At 40.7% G+C, this 19,479-nt stretch overlaps 1 protein-coding gene across 5 annotated transcripts in view; it reads right to left on the minus strand.

The window, feature by feature from the left end:
* The window catches only part of OTUD7A (OTU deubiquitinase 7A), a 267,788-nt gene that overhangs the window by 231,095 nt on the left and 17,214 nt on the right, over positions 1-19,479 (minus strand). The window lies entirely within an intron of this gene.

Consider the following 19,479-nt stretch of genomic DNA (forward strand, 5'->3'; position numbering starts at 1 on the left):
GGAACTGTTCATTTTATCCCTTTAATTGCACTGGAAACTGGCCACAACTTGTGATGAATTTACAACTCATCCCAAGTACCTCACTTAGGTTCTAAGTGCATTCCTACAGTCCCCTGCCAATTAGCCCATGGGGGAAAAACTCCTTCCTGATCCCTGTAGAGGAGCGGACTCACCCCTGCGGTGCCTCCTGCTGGTTGTCCTCAGGAATTAGCTCACTGCCAGCCTGGAGTGCCCTCTGCAGGCCGGTGATTCACCAATCTTCTGGCTCCCATGTCCCTCCCTGGACCCAGTGCCCTTTTACACAAGGTGCTGCCCCCCTGGCAGTAACCCCTTCTGTCAGGGTCTCCCCTCCCTGGGGAACCCCCACCCTCTAGCCCCACTCTGCCTCAGTCTCAGGCTACTGCCAGTCATTGTCTAGCCCTACACCCTGGGGCAGACTGCAGTATCAGCCTACTCATCACTGGTAAGGTTGGGTTTGGGCCTGCTGCCTTGGCCTACCCCTGGGCTGCCCTCCCAACTCCCAGTACCTGTTGGCCTTGTGCTAGGCCGCAGCCTGGGGCTTTCCAGGCTAGAGCTCCCCAGCTCCTCTGCCTTTCCCCAGCCCTGTTTCACTCAGGTACCTTATCTCCAGCTCCCTGCAGCCAGGCCCATCTCCCCCTATAGCTAGAGGGAGACTGTATCAGGCTTCTGGCTCACAGTCTCTTATAGGGGCCAGCTGGGCCTGATTGGAGCATAGCCACAGATGAGCCTCCTTTCCCCAATCAGCCCAGGCTTCTTGCCCCAGCCACAGCCTTCTCCTCGGCTGTTTTACCCCTTCAGGGCAGGAGCAGGGGTCCACCCTGCTACAATCCCCAACAGGTAATCAACTAGACCCACAGCAACTGTCAGCCCAGGTTCCCATTCCTAGATCAGGATGGGGAAGGTGGGACTGCTGGCACATAGCTGGGGGAATGCTAGCCAATCAACGCCCCTCTGGGCTGCCAGCTGGCCAGTGGAGGTCAGAGACTCTGGGGAGCTACCTAGTGTCCCTCAGCTAGTGTCCCCTCCCTTGCTACTGGGATCATCCTCATTCACTGCCAGCCCCATCAATTTCCTCCATCCGTTGAGGCACTTCTCTCTCTTTACCAGAGTTCTTACTTACTATCAAGAGCAAAGAATGCTGTGTGCACAGCAATAACTGAACTGAGATTCCTGCGGAGTGGGTTGTCTCTGCGTATTTTAACCACCTCTGTTTAAGATCAACAGGACTTGTGTACTTAGTGAAAACATGTAAAAGTAATAATAGTTATAAATGAATTACTCTATAGCTGACTGTGTCATCAATTTCTCTGACCCTGACATGCTGCAAGACTGTGAAATCGACCAACAAGAGGCAATGCAAAATGCCCATGTGAGATGCACTTTTTGTCTTTATACATCAACAGGTACATTTAAGAACAAGCTCTACAGAACATTGAAACGTAGGAATGCTTAGGTATCCAATACTGTACTTAGTAAAAACAAGTACAGATGAGCAACTACCTCCGTATGACTATTCCTCTAACAACTGGACTCCTATTATTACTGTCAATACAGAAACAGATCTGCTTACGCTTCAGTGAGAAACTTAGCTTTGAAGAGATTTTAATATTTAGGATTAGAGTCCACTGGGCAAATTGAGAAACAAAGTCATTTCCAAACCCTTCACCTCTAACAGTGATATTAAGTGTGAAGAAACAAACCTGAACCTTCCAAACTTAGTAAATCCAACAACAAAAGGTTTTGGGTGACTTTGTACCATGGTTACTGGTACATAGAAACACCTAAGGGTATGTCTACATTACGGGATTATTCCGATTTCACATAAACCGTTTTTTAAAAACAGATTGTATAAAGTCGAGTGCACACAACCGCACTAAGCACATAATTTCGGCGATGTGCGTCCATGTACAGAGGCTAGCGTAGATTTCCGGAGCAGTGGACTGTGGGTAGCTATCCTGTAGCTATCCCATACTTTCTGCAGTCTCCCCCACCCGTTGGAATTCTGGGTTGAGATCCCAATGCATGATGGTGCAAAAACAGTGTCGTGGGTGATTCTGGGTAATCCAGAATCCTTCCTCCGTGAAAGCAACGGCAGACAATCATTTCGAGCCCTTTTTCCCTGGATTGCCCTGGCAGACGCCATAGCATGGCAACCATGCAGCCCGTTTAGCCTTTTGTCATTGTCAACATATGTGTACTGGATGCTGCTGACAGACGCGGTACTGCAGTGCTACACAGTAGCATTCATTTGCCTTTGCAAGATTAAAGAGACAGTTACCAGCTATAGCACCGTCTGCAACTGTAAATTGGTGATGACAGTTATCAGTCCTTTTGTACCATCTGCTGCTGTCATGGGTGCTCCTGGCTGGCCTCACTGAGGTCGGCCGGGGGCGCATGGACAAAAATGGGAATGACTCCCCAGGTCATTCCCTTCTTTATGTTTTGCCTAAAAATAGAGTTAGTCCTCCCTAGAATATGGGGCAACTGTACTAGAGAACCAGAGAGAACAGCCGCTCCGGGTCAGAGCCCCAGAGATCCCGCAGAAATGATGATGCCATTCTAGGGGATGCCCCTGCAACAATCCCATTCGTTGCTTCCCTCCTTCCCCAACCCTCCTGGGCTACCGTGGCAGTGTCCCCCCCCCCATTTGTGTGATGAAGTAATAAAGAATGCAGGAATAAGAAACACTGACTTTTAGTGAGATAAAATGAGGGGGAGGCAGCCTCCCACTGCTATGATAATACAAGCAATACAGAATCTTCATTAGACATGAAGGGGCGGGGGGGGGAGGGCTGATGGAGCTCAGCCCCCGTTGCTATGATGAGGACGACTTTCAATCCTTTTGCATCGTCTGCCAGGAATGACCAGGAGTCATTCCCATTGTTGCCCAGACACCCTTGGCCAACCTCACTAAGGCCAGCCAAGAGCACTCACGGGATGATAAGGATGGTTTTCCACCATTTTGCACCGTTTGCCGTCAGGAAAGGAAGGGGAGGGGATGCTGCAGTTCAGTGCCGCAGCGCTGCTTCTACCAGCAGCATGCAGTAGACATACGGTGACATTGAAAAAAGGCGAGAAATGATTTTTTTTCCCCCTTTTCTTTCACAGGGGGGGGGGGAGAAGGAGAGGTCGGGGCTTAAATTGACGAGATATACCCTGAACCACCAAGGACAATATTTTTGATCCTTCAGGCATTGGAAGCTCAGCCAAGAATGCAAATGCTTTTCGGAGACTGAGGATTGTGGGACAGCTGGAGCCCTCAGTCCCCCCTCCCTCCCTCCCTGAGTGTCCATTTGATTCTTGGGCTTTCCGTTACGCTTGTCACGCAGCGCTGTACTGTGTCCCTGCTGTGGACTCTGTATCATAGCCTGGAGATTTTTTCAAATGCTTTGGCATTTCGTCTTCTGTAACAGAGCTCTGATAGAACAGATTTGTCTCCCCATATGGCGATCAGATCCAGTATCTCCCATATGGTCCATGCTGGAGCTCTTTTTGGATTTGGGACTGCACCGCCACCCGTGCTGATCAGAGCTCCATGTTGGGCAAACAGGAAATGAAATTCAAAAGTTTGCAGGGCTTTTCCTGTCTACCTGGCCAGTGCATCCGAGTTCAAATTGCTTTCCAGAGCGGTCACAATGGTGCACTGTGGGATACCGCCCGGAGGCCAATACCATCGAATTGTGGCCACACTAACCCTAATCCGACATGGCAATATTTATTTCAGTGCTACTTCTCTCATCGTGGAGGAGTACAGAAATTGGTTTTAAGAGCCCTTTATATGGATATAAAGGGCTTCGTTGTGTGGACAGGTGCAGGGTTAATTTGGTTTAACGCTGCTAAATTCGGTTTAAACGCGTAGTGTAGACCAGGCCTAAGATAACATGTTATCAAAGTCTGTAAAAACAGAGAGGAATTCATAGCAAGTTTTTGTATAGCACTCATTACGATAGCATGTAGGCCATTAGATACTTGGGTCTGCAAATTAGGGGTGATTTTAGATCTCCAGCTGCTGTTCGACTATCGTATTCCAGCAGTAACCCAGTCAGCTTTTTATCATCTGCATCTGGCTAGGAGATTGTCACCTTTCGTTTTGGATGCAAACCCCTATTATCCATGCTTTCACTACCTCAAGATTAGACTATTTCAATGTGCTCTGCATGGGGCTACATCTTGAAACCATTTGAAGACTGAAGCTGGTGCAAAATACAGTGGCTTGCTTGCTGAGTGGGGCATCTTGCTGTGAACATGACAGCAGTGCTTCCTGGACTGCATTCATTGTCCATTGGGCTCCTCCAGGAGATTAAGTTGTTGGTTACTATGATGTATAAAGACCTACATGGTCTGGAACCAGCTTATCTGAGGCACTGCCTCTTTCCCATGCCATAAGGCCACAGCTGTGGTCTGCAGGGGCACCTAAGCTGGATGCCCCTCACTAGAAAAAGAGTGGGCAGCTGCCAGGGTGCTCTCCGTGAGGGCTCTCAGACCCTGGAACTGGCTCCTCTCTTATCCGAGAATACCCAGATTAGTGACCTTATGGGCATGCTCCACAAACCCTCTGTTTGAGACAGTTTTGGAGAGAGCAGAGGGTGCGCTTCCCACAATGATGAAGGTACAGGGAGAAGTTCTGTAGGTAGGTGGCTGGCTTCCCACTGAAGTTACTTGTTAATGATGCTGAGATTTGCTTGTATTATTATATGACCATGCCTGGAGACATGGAAAGGCATTGTTTTACCATTGCAAATCTGATTATATTTTATTTATTCATGTGATGGTAAGCATTTTATAACACTGTCCTTTGGTACTTCAACTCACCCAGTAATATGTCTAATTTATATGGCTAAAGTTTTTGGTCTAGTGACTATTGCTGTGTCCTCTAAATTTACATACTTTAATTCTTTCCTCCTTTCATATTTCCAGAGCACATCTGTCTACAAGTTTGTCATTGGTCAAAGAGTTGATTATAAGAGCCTATTGAGCTACTTTATTAGGTTTTATATATATAAGGTTTTTTTTTCTGTCCACTCATTCATGCCACTTTCCCCTCCCTCCAGTCCATTCCCCCTGTCAGTCTTGCAGCATCAGATGACATATTGCTCCTGACAGTATGATGATCAATAACCACCTGCAAGTAACGAGGACGCCCTTAGCCATTCCTATTCTTATTATCCACCCTCAGTCCAGAGAACTAGAAAACTCACTGGCACAATACTGCAACCCTTGAATAGAGAAGGCCTTTCCTCTTCCATGGAGGAAGTATGCCAAGTGTGCTTTTGAATCAGCAACTCTACATAATAGTTTACTATGCTGCCACTATGCTACTTCATCTGTTCTAAAATATATTTGTCCATTTTTCTTAAGGTAAATGTAGCTGCCAAAACATATGCCAAATTCAAAAGCCCTGATCCCCATCCTATTATGAGCAAATACCTTCAAGAACTTGGATTAAAAAAGATGCAGACAAAGAATGGAAAATAAAGCTGTTGCCATGTTGAATGAAACTGAGTAACAAATGTCTCTTATTAAACAGATTGGCAGATTTTTTGCCTGATTGTAGATGTAAGATTCAAAAGTGAGAATTGTTGGGGGATCAGCTGGCAAACCAGGAGTAACCAACATGTTAGCCCCTAATGCCCCTCAGCTTCTGTCTAACCATCAATTGAATTACTGCTTAGGACAGAAATTTTCCAAGACATGAGAAAGAATTGGAAGGAGGAGTGGTATGTGTGTAAAATGTAGCACTATATGGAGGCCATCAGAATAATACCAAAATATTTCTCAAAACATAAGTTTTTCATCCAATGGGTGGCTAAAAAGGGATAATGTGAAGGAAAATCCTGAAACACTCACTAGGAAATTAATGTAGTTACTCGAACCACCTAATGAGGCATTAAGTGTTTATTTCCCCTCTCCCCTCTTTTAAAAACAAAACAAAACAAAACCAAAATCACATTTCCTAAGCCTCCTGATCCTAGCATTTTCTCTTCCATGTCATGCACATCTTTCATTTGCCTCAACTGCAGTTTAGAGCAAGGGAGAAAATTATAAGCACAAATCTGCAGATAGAAAGCTGCATACAGTTTTCAATAGCCGCTCCTGAGCAAAATCAAACCCTGAAGTCAGACAGCAAAAGCACTTTGTAGGAGTAGAATTTCTCTCTCTCAGCACAGTGGTTTCTGAAACAGTGCATCAATAGTAATTTGCTTTAGTACATGAAAAAACAGCTTTGCTGATCAATCAAAAGCACATACCAAAAACCAACATTATGTAAAGGCCACATACACACGTAGACCAAAAGAAAAATCAATGCAGACAGAGAAATACCTATAAAAGCAATCCTACAGCATCAGTCCTATACTATTACACTCTCGCTGTGTACATAATCATTCCGTTTAACTACCTAGTGTAAATTCTGGGATCTCAATACAGACACAAGCCTTAGAAAGAAATTGAAAGTCCATGGAATTCCATCGCCAAAATTGTCACCTTAGCAGTTTAAACACAGTGTCTATTACACAGTAGTCCGACAGATGTGTGTTTTACGTCAAGTCTCACACAAAAATCTTGTCTAATATTATATAATGTATTTTAAAAGTGATCTAAAGTTATATAAAAAGAGTTCTCATATTTTCAAGGCCTATGCAAAAGGGGAGATGTTTGATTAAATATCCAACCATCTCTCCGCATTTCTTGGTTTAGTGTGCTTGGTTTCCCAACTTGGATAATGCACTGTATAATTGCTTTGGCTTAGAGTATACTCTTTCTTTAAAAAAAAAAAGAAAAAAGAAAAAAAAGAAAAAGGAGCTACACAGTGTCAGATGTTCAGTTTTTGTCGTTTCTTTGATTTAGAGTTCTTCAGTTTGACACTTCTTCAATAAAATTCCCTCTAGCCCAAATTCTGAGCCCTCTGAACCTTAATATTTCCTTTTTGCTACAGTGTCATTTAAAAAAAAAAGGCATATACTCAAACACATCACATCCTACATGCAAAAGCCTAATGAATTTGAGACCATCTCAAATTTTCCCACCAACTAAAAATATTACACCGTCTCAAAAACTTCAGTTTCAAACTTTAGACTCTTTCAGACCAAACGAGACAAAAACAAAAAAAACTCACACATCCCAAACAAATTTACTACAAATGTACGTTATCCCCTTACTTTAAATACTTTCATTAGCTATTAATGTGATAAGACAAGACAAGATAGAGGTTTCTAGTGTCATCTATAGGAGTTAGCCATGCACTAAATTTCTGATCAGAAAAATAAAGGAAAACATATTTCTCCGATGTATGATTACACCAAAAACAGCTAATCCAATTTTGCTCAGACTTTGTAAATAAAAATAACTTCCGAGCAATGATGAAAGGATGAAAAATTTCAGACCAAAAGAAATAACTTTGACACAGTTACAATAAACTGAAAACGAGGAGTCAGCCTAGATACTGGAACTTAAGTTAACAAGTAACTTTACAAACGCTATGCCTGCTTTGGAAATTAAAAAGAAAGAAAGATAGATAGATGTGGGCAGAAGAACCCTTTTATTCCTGGTAACACTTAAATGTCTTAGGAGTCTACAATCTCTCTTCTCTGTAGGAGTTTGGAAATTAATAGTTAGGCTTGGAAAGACCGGATTTTTAATTGGTAAATGTCAGTAAGCACGGATTTCACCCTACACACAACAAAAATATATTTCCATTAATAATCAAAATGTACACATATACAAAGAAAAAAAATGCTTCCTGAGAATCAGAATTTTATTTAAGGATATTTACTTTGTATATTTTGAATGTGATGTTGACAATTTGTGTTTTAATTATTATAAAGCTTTAACTTCTTAAATCTCAGTGTCAATTGTTATTAGCAATTGTCTGATACCCCCTCCCAATTTCCTATAATTGTGAAAATTTACACAGATAAAAATAGAAAAATGCTTAGGAACCATAATTGTGTGAAAAAAAACAGATTAACATTGAAAAAATGTTTAACAATCAGATATTTTCTGTTGAAATGATAAATAAAAATTGAATTTTGTCAAGTTAATAATGAAGGTCTTTGCTAGAATGTCTGTTAGACTGATGTTCTAATGTATTATTTCCTCCTTTTCAATATGAAATTACTCCTCCATTTTGGAAGGCTTACCCCAGAAGAGGTTCATTAACTGATGTGTACTCTTTCTTTATTTTGTTTCATGTACTGTGGATGACTATGCAGTGTTGGTACACTTCCTTTGATATGTATAATACAATAAAGACTGCGTTAACTATGGTGGGAATTAAGGATAGAAATGTTGTTTTTGGCTTTAGGAGAAAATCAGATTTTGATGGCAATTACTCTTGGATACAGATGAAAGTTGAAACCGTAGAACCATGTGAAACATTCATTACTTACTGCACTGCAACAGAACACAGCATTAGCTTTGTGCCAACAAATATACAAAATTGAGAGAGACTATCTTCCTCAAAAGTTTAAATTATCTGTACTCTCAGTTATCTGGTTAAAGGACTGGTGTAATTCTGAACAGTGGAATGAAAGATCAATTAGAATATCACAATATACTTTGAATGCCAGTAATGTTTTATGCTAGTTATGAATCATAAACCTGCTTTAAGACAAGATGAATCTTACTGTATTTATTTTCAATTAAATGAGCTGGACTTTTGCTGATGTGACATATCCCACCCAGAAAGTTGGTCGATATATTGTAGTGAATGATATCCAACTCCATAGATGAAGCTTATTCGTGTCAAACCAATGTTGCGCTAGTCAGATTTCAGCACTTCACAGCACAGAGGACTGTGGACCTGGTTTTCAAGACTGAATTGAAATAAAAGATCCAAGATGCAATTCCATTGAGCTATCATGCAAAACCTAAAAATCAGAGGCTAATGCATATTAATGCACTTTTTTCCTCACGCACACAAAACTATCAGCTTTATTGAAGAGGGAATATTTTCTTGATCTTAAACAGGTAAAAACAAAGTTCCACTACACTAAATCTTATTCACAGTACATTATTAGAAATAAAGAAAACAGATTCATGCAATTTCCCCTTGAGAATTCACAATTAGGTCATTATTGGGAAGAAATAACTCAAGCAACTGCAGCTATGTTCATGACAATACACAGTAACCTAGAGCAAGATACCCCATGACTAAAATTTCATAAACAACAGGCTTGGCAGAATTTAAATAATAGAATATCAGGGTTGGAAGGGACCTCAAGAGATCATCTAGTCCAACCCCCTGCTCAAAGCAGGACCAATCCCCAGATAGATTTTTGCCCCAGATCCCTAAATGGCCCCCTCAAGGATTGAACTCACAACCCTGGGTTTAGCAGGCCAATGCGCAAACCACTGAGCTATCCCTCCCCCCAAAGAAAGAAAAATACCCCCTGCTCACAGCAGCACCAATACCCATAAATTGTTTTAAAAACTTCCCAATGCATTTTCAATAGTTCCTAAGTTACATATGATGCATAAGTTAATACATGATGGCGTGAAGTAAAGGGTTTATCTATAAGAGTTCAAAGGGGATGCATTACTCATGGTAGAATCTAGTCCTATACTTTAAATACATATGGTGCCTTAGTTCAGATAAACATTTCATGACTGTACACATGAACTATTGGCAATGAAAATACTTCTGAAAATTCAGATTCTTTCCTTTCCTTACCTGCAAGCTATGTTTTAAAAATCCTCCAAGAACACTGTAAACTGTTAAGCTGCTGTATCTGCTGTGTGTGTGTGTGTGTGTGTGTCAGACACTACAAGAGCACATCAGTATCAAATAGTCATGGCTTACAGTGCAAGGATGCCAGTGCAATGGTCACAGAAGACTCTCCTGTGATTGAGCTGAGGTCTAGAGGAGGATATTCCTGTTAGAAAAATGGACTGCTTTGGATATGCTGGGGAGATGACAATTCATTTTAAAATAGCCCTAAACACATTTAAAAGGTGAAGGGTAATATTTTCAAAATCATTTAAGTGATTTAGGCATCTAAGTCTCACTTTTGAAAATGGGACTTAATTACTTAAATTCTTACATTGCTTTTGAAAAATGGGACTTAGATGCTTCTGAAAATTTTTGCCCAGTATAATGACTGAGTCCACAATCAATTCCACTTCATAGATCGGACTAAAAAGCATGAAGAGATTGAAAAAGTAGAATATATATTTTTAAAAACAAAGAAAGGGTCCTGATAATAATTTTAAAAATGGTTATTTCCCTTTGATCAGTGTTGTTTATTTTACCATGACACTGGGTCCGATTATCCACTGCCTTGTTAAACATGGCCAAAATCACAAAAGTAGCATTTTGCACCCACTTTCTACAGGAGACTGAAGAATCAGGCCTATTGACTTGACGACAATGTCCATGTCACTGAATGGCCTCAAAGACCTGTTTTGTTTTATTCCCTGGGGCAATTCCCCTTCACCCTGTATGGCAGAGGAAGATGTCAGACATGACAGAACTACTATGGTCCCAGTTCACAGTGGGGGCAAATAGAGGACCAAAATGGATTTAGGGAGCCCATGCTTACCGTGAAGAACCCCTGCACACCAGAGTCAAGTCCTATGGGGACTCCCCTTTGCAGTGAGATTTGGCAGTCAGGCAGCAGACTTGTTACTCTGGTTGAGTATATGAGGAGACTGCATTTAGCCCATAGGAAACATTTGAAAGAGTACTACTCCTGCCAATACCACCCATCTTCCCAGTGGGAATCTGAGCCCAAATATCTCTGAATAGTCATTGGAAAAGCCTAGTCACAGAGCTGGCATCACAGGCATCGACAGACCCAAACATTGTTCCCCTTTAAATCAACAACAAATTTCCATGTGTGTCAGATGGAACATGACCTCACTGAGTGCCTTGCCATGAGCTCAGTCAGAACCTACCAATAAATAAATAAATAAAATAAATAATCTTTGTACCACTTGTGCATTGCTTATTTGGCAGCGCTGTCACTGATCTGGGACTACGAGGGTTACTGTACAGAGATCTGATGGCGAAGAAGCCAATGTGTATGTTAAAACTTAAATGCATGTTAATTCAAGGTGGACTCACATTTCTCTCTCTAAGAAGTCTGGCTAGTCTCCTGTTTTATATATTTTGTTTGTCTACCTCTCATACTACTCCAAGTGCTTTGAATTGTGTAATCAAGGTTCTTATTTCAGAGAGACTTGGGGTTGGCCAGAGGTGACAATGGCAAAGTGGTAGGTATATCACCTCAGTCCCTCCCACTACCCTAACCTGGATGACTTCAATTTCCACAACTCAACTCCTTGATTTTGTTTCATCTGGATTATTCATTAAATTCTTCATTCAGGCATCAACTTTGGTCCAATTCTTCACAGTCCGTCACTGCCTTTTTACTGCTTTCTGAGCTCTCTCTCACAGCCTCTCCGAGTTCCCTCTCCAACTAGTATTACTTCAATAGTCCTCTCCTGCTCTCCCCTCTGCATATCACGTGCTCAATCATTCAGATATCTCCAGTCCATTAACCTCTGACTCCTCTTTCCTTCAGTCTTTGCTTCCTTCAAACTCATTCTCTACTCTGTCCTTTGTTCCCAATCTCACTGTCCACCCTTCTAATCCTCAGCCTTGACTCTCCTCCCAGTTTTGCTTCCTTCATTCCTGCAAACAGCTGAGCACCCCTTTGAAGACAGTCTGATGATTTCCCCTACTCTAAATTAGTTCTCCAAACATCTTGACTTTTTAAATGTTCTTGTCCTCCCGACCCCCAACCACTCGTATTTCAGCTCTTTCGACAGCCTTCAACACTACTGACTGTAAAGTGCTGCAGACTCATCTCTGAGTGATGCCAGAGTAGATAGAATCACTCAACAGATCCCCAGGATGGAACATCTTTTCTCCCATCTTTCCCTTTTATCATTCATAATAATTTATTTAAAATAAACTAGGTGCATGAAAATGGGACCTATGTTATCAGTTTTACCACAATTTCCATGGCAGCTTACTGTCTCATCATGCAGTCGTGTTTTTTTCATGTCAGGTGAGGAACATGCTTGAAAATGGCCTCATTTCCTTCTTCAGAATTCACCTGCTCTTGCTGCTAACTGCCTTGATGCTATAAAACATATTGACTAATGTCAAAGAAAAACAATGGAAGCATTCAGGTTTCTGTGGGATCTACACCCTATCACTTTGACAGTTTTTGTTGACACTAACGTTAATGTTTAGCAGCAGAAAGGTAAAATTTAAAATACGTGAAAAGGGAAAAAAAAAACCAAATACTATCTTATCCACCAAGGACAGCTCAAGGACCTGATTCCTATTGACTCCACTCTGTCAGTGTAAGGAGGTCTTAAAGTAGGTGTAAATTATAATCACATGCACTTTGAGGTCTTTTTACACTGCCCTGGTATAAATGAGACTCAAGCCCCAAGTTTTAAAACAAAGCATTGTGTTTTAGGGCACTGGGTTAGCAATATAAAGCGTTAAATAAATTCATCAGTAAAAATACTAAAGAGCTACTGTAAAAACACTTCCTCATTTTAATTCAAGGAAACAAAACAGGAAAATGTCATTTTCAACAACTTTCAGAATTCAAGCAACTAAGCTTGACTGGGACTTTTGTAGGATTGTAACTTTTAGCCGGATTTCTTCATTTCAAAGAGCACACATTAATCCTACCTACAGGAAAAAGTCAGAATCACTGGCACTGATGTATTGGTAGTAAGGCAGGCATTACCTATTTCACCTGGACCGGGATAAACTATTTACAGTAGCCTCTCAAGCTGGCTTTCTGCTAACACTGATGAGGCTATTTCCCTCATAACAATAAATGGGCTGTGTGTTGCTTCGTTGTCAGATATTCCACAATTCCCCCCAAATATGGAGTAAAGAGATGGGGATTTTGGTGCAAATGAAAAGGCTTTTGCTCCCCACAAAGGCTGCAGTCCTCCTACTCAAGTGGAGATATGTTTAAAAAACAAACAAGGCAAGTGTTTATAAAATTGAGATTTGGACTGTTGTGGTAGCCATGTTGGTCCCAGGATATGAGGGAGACCAGCTGAAGAAGAGCTGAAGAAAGCTTGGTCTCTTTCACCAACTGTAGTTGGTCCAATATAAAATATTACTTCACCCACTTGTCTCTCTTAGAAAAAGAAGATCTAGAATTAAAATAAAAGTAGGAAAAACCTGCTGTGATGGGTTTGAGAAAGTTCTTAAAACTCTATTGTTTCCAATAAATTCTCCCTGAAATCTTCCTCCTTCAAACTCTCCTGAGTCTGTGAAGAGGGAGCTGTTTGTATGGATAAGCCTTCAGTCCTTTTATCCCCAGCAGGCCTCACCACAAATAGGGCCACAAAGGTAACTATCATGGTGCCCTACATTTTCCAGCCTGCCTTGCTGCAGGCTTAAGGAGGACAGATGGAGGCTCCATGGATCATCTCTTTAGCCCTTACATTCTAGAGAAAGAAGCCAAGCTCTGATTCCATAAACTCTTGTTGTGGGCCTCAGTAGTGGGGACAGCAGGTTGAGCATCTATCCAAGCAGTATACAACTTCCACTGGGCCCCTGATGCCATAGGAGCTGGTCTGGAACATTCAAATCATCTTTTTATAAAAAGACTAGGATCCGGTTTCTCATGGGGTTCACTCCTTATCCTTCTATTGCTTTAAACTGCTGTGTGTGGTATAACTAATATCCAAATAATCTAAGGGCATCCTTTTGGGTTCTACCTAAGCAGCAGGAGGTACTGGCCACAAAGGTGTGAGCTTCCTTCACATTCAAGTGAGAGAAAGCATTCCCTTTGGATCAGCCCTTTGCCAAGCACAGATTTTGTAAGTGACTAGTTTTTTGAAGCCAGTGGAGATATACAACTCTTTGATCATGGAAATAATAAACCTAGAAGAGGCTTTTGTTGACTGCATGACATTCAGGTGCACAAGAGAAATGCTGTGCACTGGAGACCCTTTTACAAGTGTGGAGCCCTGATTCTGTTCTGGCCCTTCATTCATATAGTTGCCCTTAATCTATTGCTGCTTCTGAGGCCAAATACTTTCAAAAGACTTCTGGATTGTGAATGAGACTGTTAAACCTCAGAAGTTAGGGAAAATTGCCTCCCTATGCAGCAAAGGAGCAAATGCATATTTTTCTCCAAGGGTAGGAGAGAGTAAAGTGTCATCAGGAGGAAGGATCATGTCTTGCCGGGAAAAAAAAAAAAAGTTCCACAAGTTTCCAGCTCTAGTTCTTTCTCAAAAAGAAACACCCACAGCTTTGAGCTAAAGTGAGTGAGCTGCAACACTAAGTGGTCAGTTGATGAGCTCGACTTGGGGTAGCATCCATATAAATGTTGCTAGCCAGGCCACCTAATAAGTTAAGAACTTTAAGTCTGCTTTATTTGTGATTATCATAAAATATTTTTAAAATGTCAAACAAAACATTGACACAATAGCTTTTAAGGTTTAGAGGTCTCAAATAACTAGGTTTGTGCTAACAAAAAAGACTCTTGGTTGCTTTATTTTATCTTCCAATCAAAAGGAAAATAGTCTGCCAAAGGGGAAATTAACTTTACACCTATTTGCTGCTCAGTGCAAGACTCCAACCTTCTTGAATTGAAGACATGGCTCTAACCTAAAACAGATGTTTGCAAGAATTCGCACGTTATTAAATAATGGAAGAGCTTACAGATGCGTGATATAGCTATGCAGAAGCCTACTTTATAACATGGCTGTAATCCCATGACTTTATAAAGGAAGCAGACAGAAGTATAAGTTAGACTACAAAAAAATCAGTATTTTAATTTATAGGGTTTCAATTTTATGACATAATCAGTGAAAAACTGTACTAAGAGATGATGTAAAATGCAGTACTCAATTCATTATGAAACTCCCCCCCCCCACGGCACCTTACCTTAGATCCTAGCACTTTCCATCTATCATGAAAATACAATATTTTTGGTAATTTCATTTTAGTTGAGGCCTGAGAAAGCCATCTATTTTACACAGATTTTTAACAACAATCCAACTTCAGAAGCATTAGTATTTAATAGCAGACCATCGTTCTGTTTTGACTAACATCATACGGTTACAGCAAGAGCTACCAGCAGGGCCGGCTCCAGGGATTTTGCCACCCCAAGCAGCAAAAAGAAAACAAAAAAAAAGCTGTGATCGCGATCTGCAGCTCTATCGCTGCCACTTCAGTCTTCGGCAGCAATTCAGCAACTGGTCATTCTCCAACAGGGAGTGAGGGATTCGCCACCAAAGACCCGGATGTGCCGCCTCTCTCCACTGGCCACCCCAAGCACCTGCTTGCTGGCTACCAGGCTCCGCTATTGAAACGTGGTTATCCTCAAAGCGCATGCGTATTTGCAAAGACTGTGTGAATGGCTCTCAAAAGATTAATGACCTACCACTTTACAAGAGCTGAGTATTTGTCTTAAATAATCTCACTTAAAATATGAAACCAAGTATGTAATTTAACAATTGTCCCACCCAATGATGCTAAAAGAGGCAGAAGATGCTTATACTAGCAGTCTTGGGTGTTAAAGGTAATTTAATTGTGTAAAATAGCTGAAGAATCAGAGAACACTAGCCGATTACTAATTAGGGCCCTGATGCTGTAATCTGATCCACTTGGGCAGACCTACACACACACACACACACACACACACACACACACACACGCACACTAGTCAGTGGGGATCTGCATGGCCATGTGAATAATGGTCAGACAGTGAAAAAATGTCATTACAGTAGGGGATCTGCATGGCCATTAGTCAGTGGGGATCTGCATGGCCATAAGGTCTACCTGCACGGACCCAGATGCAAAATTAAGCCTAACTAGGTCTCCTTTAAGAAAATGGCGTTAAACAGAGAACTTCATATGCACACAGATCTCCCACCTATGGTGGCATTTTCAGGAGCACACAGGCATTTAAAAAAATCCCACATCTAGTATGTCTCTCTTCAGGTTTTGTGGAATTCCTCTGCAGAGTTGAATATGTGTATCACGTGCACAGAACTATTCACGAGGAAGTCTAAGGCCCATAAGCATTTACCAGTTAGGTAAGGTGTACCTGAGCAAGATTTCCAATATGAACAGATACAACCCCTTCCTTTTGACCACAAAAGGTAGCTGTACACACTCTTTTTGTAACAGAAGATAAGAGAGCTGCCTCAACTCACTCTGACCACAGAGATACTGCTTATGAGACAAAAGCTACTATTTTGTGTGCATTAGTGACTCAGACTTGGGCAATGGACTGAGTCCTTAAATCAAGATTGAATGTCTTCTGAAATATCTGATCTAGTTCAATTAGAATTCACGGCTTTTATTCAGGAATTACTGGGTGGAATTATATGGCCTGGGCTATGCAGCAGATCAGACTGGATGATCCCTTCTGGTCTTAAGATCTAATGAGTCATATGCTGTGCGTCTCCAAATCAAGACAATGACAATCCATTTCAGTCGATACACAAAGTAAATAAATATATCCAATAACATTTAGAAACTACACCAGAGAATCACTGAACTTGAGGGGGGTTGGGAGGGAATTAAGACATTTCGTCTATCTTCTCCAACCACTAATGCAGAATTACTCTCTACAGTATGTTTTCTAGTCTTTGCCAAGTCTGTTTTTAAATGTCTTTAGAAAGGGATTGAAAACAAATAAATTAGAAAACATTTTTTCACTGTCTGACCATTATTCACATATGAAAGTAAACAATCGGACTGTCTGGCATGGAGTCCATTAGGTATTATTATTATAATAATTTTCATTTAGAACAGGAATTACAATCAAATTTACAAAACAATTAAAGTATTTTGTTATATGGTATGTAAACAAAATACTATTTATAGACTTAAAAGGAATATATAAAAATTGAAAAGAATTCCTAACGTTTCAATAGGAGTGCATTTGCTCCTTATACATGAAAGAGGATCAAAGAGTGTTTCCCATTTTAAGATAAAATCTTCTAGAGTAGATTAACACAAAGATTGGGTGTCCTCCAACAGATTTTCTTATACATTAAAAACAAAAGGAGGAACACATTAGCTATTTTAAAAAATGTGAAAAAGAGAATTGCCATTATTCTAATAGGTGAAGGATACAAATATTTATCTTCCTGCTTTGTATCTTCAGAATTCCCTAAACGAATTTCATTTCAGTTATTCTCAGTATATGCCCTACTGTAATGACAAGTTTAATTAAATTACAGTAATATCATCCAGAGTGATCCATTTAGGTTGGGTGTGGATATCGAATTTAATCTAAAAGCCATTACGCAAGCCTGAACTTTGTCATATTCAGTAGAACTGAAGGAAAAGAGAGAGAGGATTACTATTTAGAGCCGAGAGCATCAAAGGATGGAGAGAAAATTGCCCTGCCCAGCTCTTCTCTTAAACTCAGTATCCTCCGTCATTCCAGACTTTGGTGTCATCTACAATAGCTCATGAAATTCTCCCTGGTTCTCACAGACATCAAACACTGCCATCAGACAGGAATTCAAAGTATTAAGCTTCAAGAGACCACTCCATCATAACTGACATAAAAAGCACACTTTTGTAAGTATTAAAATTTCAGCATAATTTCTCAGTTAAATTTCCCTCCAAATGCTCAAAACTATTGGAGATATGTTGAATCATATATAAACACATACTGAAAGAGAGGATTTGGTGTTTGAGTAAGAAGTTTTTAAATCGCTCTACATCTGCCGTCATTCACCTGATTTGAAATAGTTTGTAATTAATTAATCGAATGTCCCTCTTTAAAAAACATATTTTATTATACTTACCACCATTGGTGGTGTTTCAGTTCTATTAAAAATGTACTAATGAGTTCGGGCTTCCTTAAAGACACAGTAATGAGCCAGAAGTAAAGCTGGGGAGCAGATTATCAGTATTCATACTAATGTGAACATATTATATGAAGCCTAAATATAATAAATTTTTACCATTCTCTCTATTTTTATCCTTACAACCAACCAGTAACATTGTACATGTCACTACCCCAGGCCATTTGTACACCTAAGTTGGGAGCAAGAAAAACATGAGCAGTCTTGGAAATCAGTCCCTAATGCCTTTATAGCAGGTCATATTGCCGGTCAAATGTAGCGATCAACAAAATCCTTTTGGACACAGAGGTCAAATTATATATAAATAAATACATCATTGTATTGTTGATTAATGAAAATATGGGAAATCAACATTTTAATAAATATATGAGTCTAAGATGCCTTCAAAGGCTAAGTCTGTACCTAAGAATATTCACTCTATTATTACATAAAGGCAAAGTTTTCCCCTCTGATCCACACTATGAATCACCCATATGGAAAGCAGAGCTCCAAAGCACATTATACATTTGTTTAATATGTGTAACAAAAAGGACAGACAACAGATCTACACTGCAGATGAAAAGAGTTTTTCCCTTAATGCAATTCAGTTAACTGAAGAACCATACGCCACTAAACAGGGCAGTGACACAGCCCTCCAATCCCAGACTTTCACTGCAGAAAAGGCTCTGAGGGTCATATTAGATCACAAGCTAAATATGAGTCAACAGTATAACACGGTTGGGAAAAAAAAAACACTTTGAGCAGTATTAGCAACAGTGATGACTGGAGTATTGTGTCCAGTTCGAGGCTCCACATTTTAGGAAAAATGTGGACAAACTGGAGAAAGTGCAGAGGAGAGCAACAAAAATTATTAAAAGGGCTAGAAAACATGACCTAAAAGGAAAGACTGAAAAAAGTGGATTTGTTTAATCTGAGGCAGTAGCAAGGTACGTACATACCAGTAGGTTTCATTTTCAGTTGCTTCAGTTTTCACAAGATTGCACCTTGGGCAGCTGGATCCTACAACTAGGGCCCTACTAAATTCATGGTCCACTTTTGTAAATTCACAGTCACAGAATTTTTTAAAAGTCTTGAATTTCATGGCGTCAGATATGTAAGTCTTGAATTTCATGGTGTTGTAACAAAGCATGAATATGTATTTAAAAACCAGCAACACACAAAACATGTAAAGCCCTTAAGTCAGCATTTCTCCAACTGGGGGTCCCTACTCAAGAGGAGATTGCAAAGTTATTGTGTGTGGAGGTGGGGGTCCTAGTATTGCTATCCTTGCTTCTGTGCTGCCTTCAGCACTGGGCAGCCAGAAAGCAGCTGTCTGGACACCCAGCTCTGAAGGCAGTGCTGCCACCAACAGAAGCGCAGAAGAAAGGGCGGCAATACACAATACCATGCCATCCTTACTTCTGCAGTGCTGCCTTCAGAGATGGGCACCTGGGTCAATGGCCAACAACCTCTGCTCTATGGCCACCCAGTTCTGAAGGCAGTGCGGAAGTAAAGGTGGTAATATTGCGACCCTTTCAATAGCCTTGCAGTCCCCTTTGGGTCAGTACCCCTAGTTTGAGAAACACTACGCACTTTTGTATACTTTTACCTTACAGTATAATACAGAATAAAAATACACAAAAGACCAGATTTCATTGG

This window comes from Gopherus evgoodei, chromosome 10 (genome assembly GCF_007399415.2).
Source record: "Gopherus evgoodei ecotype Sinaloan lineage chromosome 10, rGopEvg1_v1.p, whole genome shotgun sequence".
NCBI classification, from domain to species: Eukaryota; Metazoa; Chordata; order Testudines; family Testudinidae; genus Gopherus; species Gopherus evgoodei.